This window comes from Mytilus trossulus, chromosome 5 (genome assembly GCF_036588685.1).
Source record: "Mytilus trossulus isolate FHL-02 chromosome 5, PNRI_Mtr1.1.1.hap1, whole genome shotgun sequence".
In the NCBI taxonomy this organism is placed as follows: Eukaryota; Metazoa; Mollusca; class Bivalvia; order Mytilida; family Mytilidae; genus Mytilus; species Mytilus trossulus.
This window is the reverse complement of record NC_086377.1, coordinates 85,272,432-85,279,515: the sequence shown is the minus strand read 5'-3', so window position 1 is coordinate 85,279,515 and position 7,084 is coordinate 85,272,432.

The window sequence follows — 7,084 nt, the reverse complement described above, 5'->3', positions numbered from 1 at the left end:
GGAAAAGGAGAACAGAAACTAGCCCAGTCTTTTAATTTGACCTTTCGGTATGATGTACTGTTTCATAATAATAATAGATTCAGTGATCACTTACATTTAATATATCCAAGTGAACTTGAAATTGAAGATACTACCGACACAGATAAATCTGCTTCATATTTAGACCTTTTTCTCGAAATGATAAATGATGGTAGGTTGAATACCAAAATTTATGACAAACGCGATGATTTTTATTTTCCTATAGTCAACTTTCCATTTCTGTGTAGCATTTGGATATCGTGATGTTTTTCACAACTGAGACATCATGAAGCACGTGAAATGAAAATATTATGAGTGCACGATGTTCTAAAGACTGTTTTGTAAAGGATTGAGTGATGTCTATTTCAACACTGGAAAGGTTCGATAGAATATGTTATCCGAACAAAAACAAAAAGCACTAAATTGAAAAAGATTGATTTTTATCAACGAAGTAGTATTTGGAGTATATGATGTTGTTCTTTACTTAATTACAGTTATAATCTAGTTAAAAGGAATTTTCTAAAGTCAAGAATACCTGTTTCTAATTCAAATGATCAAAACAAAACCGGAACATTTGTTCAAAAAAAAACCCGGACGGTTTTGCTATTGCTTTTGCAAACCCGGACAATTTAAACACTGTTTGTTTTTTGTAAACAAGGAAATTATACTTTACGGTTTCTCACATGTTTATTATTCATCATTTTGTAGGTAGACTTTATAAAAAAAACTATTATTATTACGAAATACGTTGTTGCAGTTATTTGACCTGATCGCATGTTTTATTAATCGAAATAACCCGATCTACACACATAAAAACTGGACCAATTCATCCGAAAAACAACAATAGCTAGCAGGAAAGTATCACTGTCGCGTTATTACGCTGATCTGTGGTTACTTAAAGTGATATAGGATATCAATCTTTTCACGGTGCATTATTCTGGTCGGTTTGAAGTACTTTGTAAAAAGTTACTACACTATTTGTAGACTTTTCGAATTTTAGTATTTAGTGAAAAGGTTCACTATTACAAGATGAAAAACGGTTATTTCAACAGTCAATTGCTTATATCATATCTCCCAACAGTCATCTAAAAAAGGAGAGAATTGAAAATCAAAATTGAACTTTGCACCTTAACATAACACGAACACGGAAGAAACTAAATGCTTAATAATTGTTTTATGAGTAGAGAATATTAAATTCAATTTATTTTTATAGAACTAAAAGTAAATGGTCCGTTGATTTGTACTTAAGAATTAATTCTTTCATGCAAGCTGTATGCTCATATTAACATGGGTAGGCGTTATATTTTACTGTCATTGAGTTTATACATAGTGTAAGGGATCTGTGCACTATGGAAAAATATAATGCCTACCCTTATTAAAATTTAGCCATTCGTATACTTCAACATGTCAAAAACTCTTGACCGGATTTCCCAAATAATATCAACGTCGACAATGAAACAAAATCAAGAGAAAGGGACAGTAAAGATAGGTGTTGATAATTATTCTTTATAATTTTCCCTTCAGGAAATTGCAATCTATTTTTTCTTATTACAGATACTGTTACACCAAACATATCAATAGCACTGTATCGTTATATATGTCAACATATAGTTGGATCAGAAAATCATGTTAAACAAATCAGATTGATGAACGCTGTCAGAGACAATATATCTAACAAGCAAGTAACAATCATAACAAGAGGAAGTTTTGGGGAAGGACTGGATATGCGAGGCAGTGATCTAGATCTAATGCAGGTTTCAACAACCTTAGAGGTTTATGAAGATGTAAAACTCCAGTGTAATCCAATTAGAACAATTTTTTCAATGGAAACAGACGATGTTAAACCTGGTTATGCTCAGCTAAAATTAGATTATAGCAGACGACAGAGTATTTTAAAACAATGTGAAAAACAAAATGGTAAACTCTATCTTTCGAGTTTATTATATAAGCAACTGTTATTACGCAAGAAACATAATAATTCAGGTTCGATTCATGGACCCTGTATAACTGACCCTTTAGGAAATTTTGACAATGCTCATTGTTAACATTGTAAAACGTGGGTATCTCCTGCAGAACAGTGGATCTCACGATCAAATAACTCATGGCCGAGTTCTAATGTCACACAAAGTATCTTAAAACACGGAGTACCTTTCGTACCGATCGGAGTTAAGGGCTCACCAAAAGAAGATCTTGAATGGCGAATATCTTTTTCAGTTGGTGAAAAATTTCTAATTAATACCTTTACTCACACTCAACTATTGTTCTATGCTCTCTTGAAAATTATTTTAAAAGATGTAATAGCTACTTTCTCCGAATGTAAAGATTTACTTTGTTCTTACTTCCTGAAAACAATTGTGTTTTGGATATCTGAAGAAGTGCCACAATCCGTATGGAAACCGAAATATCTTATTTCTTGTTTTATGCGATGTTTAAGCAGGCTGGTTTATTGTGTTGAGCACTCAGTTTGCCCACATTACTTCATTCCAGAGAACAACATGTTCGAGAACAAAATTGTAGGTCGTCCTCGTGAAGTACTTTTAGAAAATTTATATATGTTGCATTGTTATAATTGGCGATGCATCTTATTTTCAGATCAAATATATAAGTATGATTTATTTTCTTGCAATTTTCCCTTTGAGGCACTATATGCAAAAGAAGTGGAAAGAATACTTTCATCCCTGTTATGGTATATGGCAGATATTACCTTAATATATACGCCATCGGAAATAATCAATATAAGGATGAAGCAGACATATTTTTGTCAGCAGTCTTCCGGATCTTCTATTAAAGACGTATGTAAATTCTACGTATCAAGGTGGTGTCAACAACATGCCCAATATGTGCCACTTATTTGTTATAACTAATTCCAATACCAACAGTACAAATTATGTCTAAGTACTGTCATAAATAATATCTATCATGACGCTGCGTCTGGATGGCTGATGATTGCCTCTCTTTTCTATAAGACAAAACAGTACAGTAAAGCCTTATACGTCGTCAGTTATTCCTTATGGAAATCTACTCCCGAAAAATTCTGCCAGATGATGATGTTTTCGGATATTCATTACCAGTTGCTAAAACTACAAACATTCCAGAAAAAAAGTTTGATTTGTTTACTGAAAATATTGGTAGTGGACGATATAAAATTTAAGATTAATTCTACGTTGATACCAGATGAACTTCAAATGACCGAAATGGATACATCGTGGACATTTCCATCTACAGCGTATGCTTACTTCCTTAATTTCATTTGTTATTATCATATCAATGATGTCAGACAATGCCAAGATTCCCTCCAAGGTTTACAACTGGTTATAAATGAAAGTTATTTAATGGGTTCTGAATTTTCTACAGGAGGAGCTTATTATCTGTTAGGCGTCGCTCTACAGTTATTAGGCGATAAGGAATCAGCAAGACACGCATTTTTACAATCAGTTATAAGAATATACCCTGACGAATTGAGCAATTCTGCTATAAAGAAACTTTTGTTAATAAGACAATTGTGATAATGGTGCTATTTTGTCTATTAGTGGGAGATATTATTGACATAATTGTGCAAATCGTGATACAAGCATGAAATTTGGTATAAAGGTTAACTAATTGATACTTATAAAAAATCCGCTGCTGGCCAGAAAAAATGATCATTTTTTCAAGATGGCCACCACACATTTTGAAAATGGCGTCATAACAAATTATCCAATATTTGTTAATCCTTTGAAAGGTGTGTTAAATGTAAAATCCATTGTTAGATTTGATAAAAAGAAAATGACAGTTTATAAATAACGACTAGACAATACATTAATGAAACTTAAGGTGACTTCCGGTTTCAAAATGTCGACTAACAAGTCAAAAAAATCGATTTTTTTTACTTTCAAGCAATTTTACAAGGGATTTTTATCCTTAAAAGATGTGTTATGTATAATTCAATGTAAGATATGATAAAACGTAGTACGACAAATCAACACATAACTGAAGAAACATAGTGGTTTCCGGTTCCAAGTTAGATGCAAATACGTAAAAAATATTTTAATAATTTTCATTAACTTAACAAGTAATAACACAAGCATGAAATACAAGCATGAAATTTGGTAAACAGGTGGACTAAACGACAATTAAAAAATATCAGGTGCTCGCCATAAAAAAAATCAATTTTTTCAGATGGCCACCGATCATTTTGCAAATGGCGTCATATCCAGTTGTAAATTTTTGAAAGTTGTGTTATAGCTATTATCCAATGTAAGGTTTTATTAAGCGTAAATTACAGTTCCTTAAGTGCGAAAAAACAACACATAAATGACAAAAAAGAGTGATTTCCGGTTTCAAAATGGCGGCAAAACTTTTGAAAATGATTTTTTTTTTTTAATTTTCATCAACTTAACAAGTGATATCACATTCTTTGTTAAGATTAAATGTCTAGTTTTGTTAGAAAGACAGGTTCGTTATCTTAAAATTATCGGACAGTAGCTAATAACAAAATGCGTACAAGGAAGGACAGAACGGTAGCATTGACAGTCACCAACACAACTGGATTTTTCGCCTCCTCATTTCAAAAGTTCCCGACAGGAGGATGCAACTTTAACGGTAGCCGAAGAAGTCCTCGATTTTTTTCTTTCGTCCAACCCCAGTGTTCATGAATTGGTACATAAATCAGTCTGAGCCCAAACTTATCCTCCTTGATACGCTGCTCTTCGGATGTGCTCCGAAAAAAAACTCTTGTAGGCGGAACTTCATCACAATGCCGCTGCTTCCTGGGTAAAAATTTACATCGTGCCTCGTTAACAGCAAATAGTGATGCTAATCTGTCATACATGATGCAAACACATGCTTCTTGTATGTCCTTGTATGTGTCTTTATACTTCAGCAAAGAAATAAAAAGTAAAATCACAAAAATAATTAACTCAGAGGAAAATCAATTAGGAAAGTCCATAATCACATGGCAAAATCAAATAACAAAACGCATCAAAAACGAATGGACAAAAACTGTCATATTCCTGACTTGGTACGTCACTTACATGTTGAAATACTTCCTATGTCATCCAAACTGACCATTTCCCTTAGTGTCACATGCACTGAATGTATGAATGAAAGAACAAGTAGCTACACGAGGACCAAACGCATTTGATATATCACGTACAGGAAGCCATCAAAAGTCTTCATTCCTGCCAAAACCTATTCACAGTTTGTTCCACCATATTTTTGGAGTGCTGCAATTCTTAATACTACTACATCTGTATCGGTGCTACCTTAAATTACCGTCCTACAACAATTTTCAAAATCAGGCCGAACATGGACAAACATTCGTATATCTGGTTCTCCATGCTCACAAGGGGTAGCTGGAATGTATCCTCATTAGTCTCTACTGAAGCATTTCTGTCGGCAAGACACTTGAAAAATTTTGTTTCGATGTCATCTTCATAGAGAAAACTACTCCAGAACCCAACTTTTCACATTCAACTTCTCACATCTATCCTTTCAATAATTCATTTAGTAAATCTAACACAATATCTACTCTTGAATACTTATCGATGCAAGATTTTATTTAAGGCCGTATAACACAATTGCAAAATATTGATTCCCTACAAGGTGGCCTGGAATTAATCATTGCTGCTCTATCAACGATAAATGCGTCATAATTTGGATCTGCACATTACAAAATGCTTCAAGTTTATCCATTTGCACCGATTTAATACCACTGTTTAAAATGACATCCGAAGACAAAAACGGAGGAGCAGTTTGTCTTTATGGATTAAGAAATACTCCAAATCAATTTGTCCACTGCGACAAAAAATAAAAGTCTAGAAAAGATATCTAAGAGCTCTAGCTTTGTTTTTTACAAAAACGTTTACAGTTTTATTTTACCGACACAATAGGAGATGTTCTTTTTAATCTGGTTATAAGAAACCGGTTCTCCTTCGTTTTGTATTTGCTTCAAACGATCTTCAAATTATTTGCCTAAAAGTTTGATCTTTTTAAAGAAACCCTTGTGTGTTCATTAAGTCGTTCATCTGTTATAGAATGCCTCAAACCACTAGATCTTGCAAATTTATCTGATAGTCTACTGACTTCTGGTCTAGCTACCATCAATACGTCTTAATGAGGTCTTCGATTAAACCTATGACAATACATCGCCCTTTACAATTGCATTATTCTGTTTTTGTCTGATCAATTGTGTTATAAGAAAAATATTTTCTGGTCTTACGTACGGTAAAATTATCATTTTCAAAATCAATTGCCACCTGTGTGTGACTTAAGAGAAGGGAAGCCATATCTCGCAGAAGGTCGGTCGCGATCTAGACCTAAACATTCTAAATGAATACAGTATCATGCTTTATATGAACTGTTTGTACAAAATCTGACTCATGAAATTAGCATACTACCAAATTCACAAGAAGTTCTTATTTTATAATTGAACGCCAGGAATTGAACTGTGGTAGAGATGACTATATTTTCTTACGCCAGTCTATCAAATCATTGAACGTCACAGAGTCATGACATGATTATAATTTCTGTATTTAGCTTTCTTAAGCGGACATATACCTTTCAAGCTAAAACACATAGAGTTATATGATGCGCGTGTCTAATCCTAGGTACATTTGAACATACATACAAGAATATGCCGTTCTAGGTGTTGCAATAATGGTTTAAGTGAGGACACATGACACATGTGTCCATCTACCTTCATGTAATATATCACCCAGAATTTTATAACGAGTCATTTCAATGTGAAATCAACCTTACATGACTATAAACTTATCTTCTCTATACAAATCAGGCAATTCCCACTGAATATCCATTACCATAAGTGGCTGATCTGCCGTTACTATTGATGTTTGTTTTCTCTTTTTTACCACATTTTCCGTCTTATTCATCAAATACCTGATCATTGCAACTGAATTGGCTTGTTTTTAAACAGTGGCATCATAGATTTTACACTTACTTGCTTTTTAGAGTAATGAGATGAACTACGATTTATACCAGTTTGCCCTGGTAGTGCATACAAATCACTCATTATGTCTATAAATAGTTTGAGCATGCGCAAAATTGTTAAACCATGTATGAAAAATGT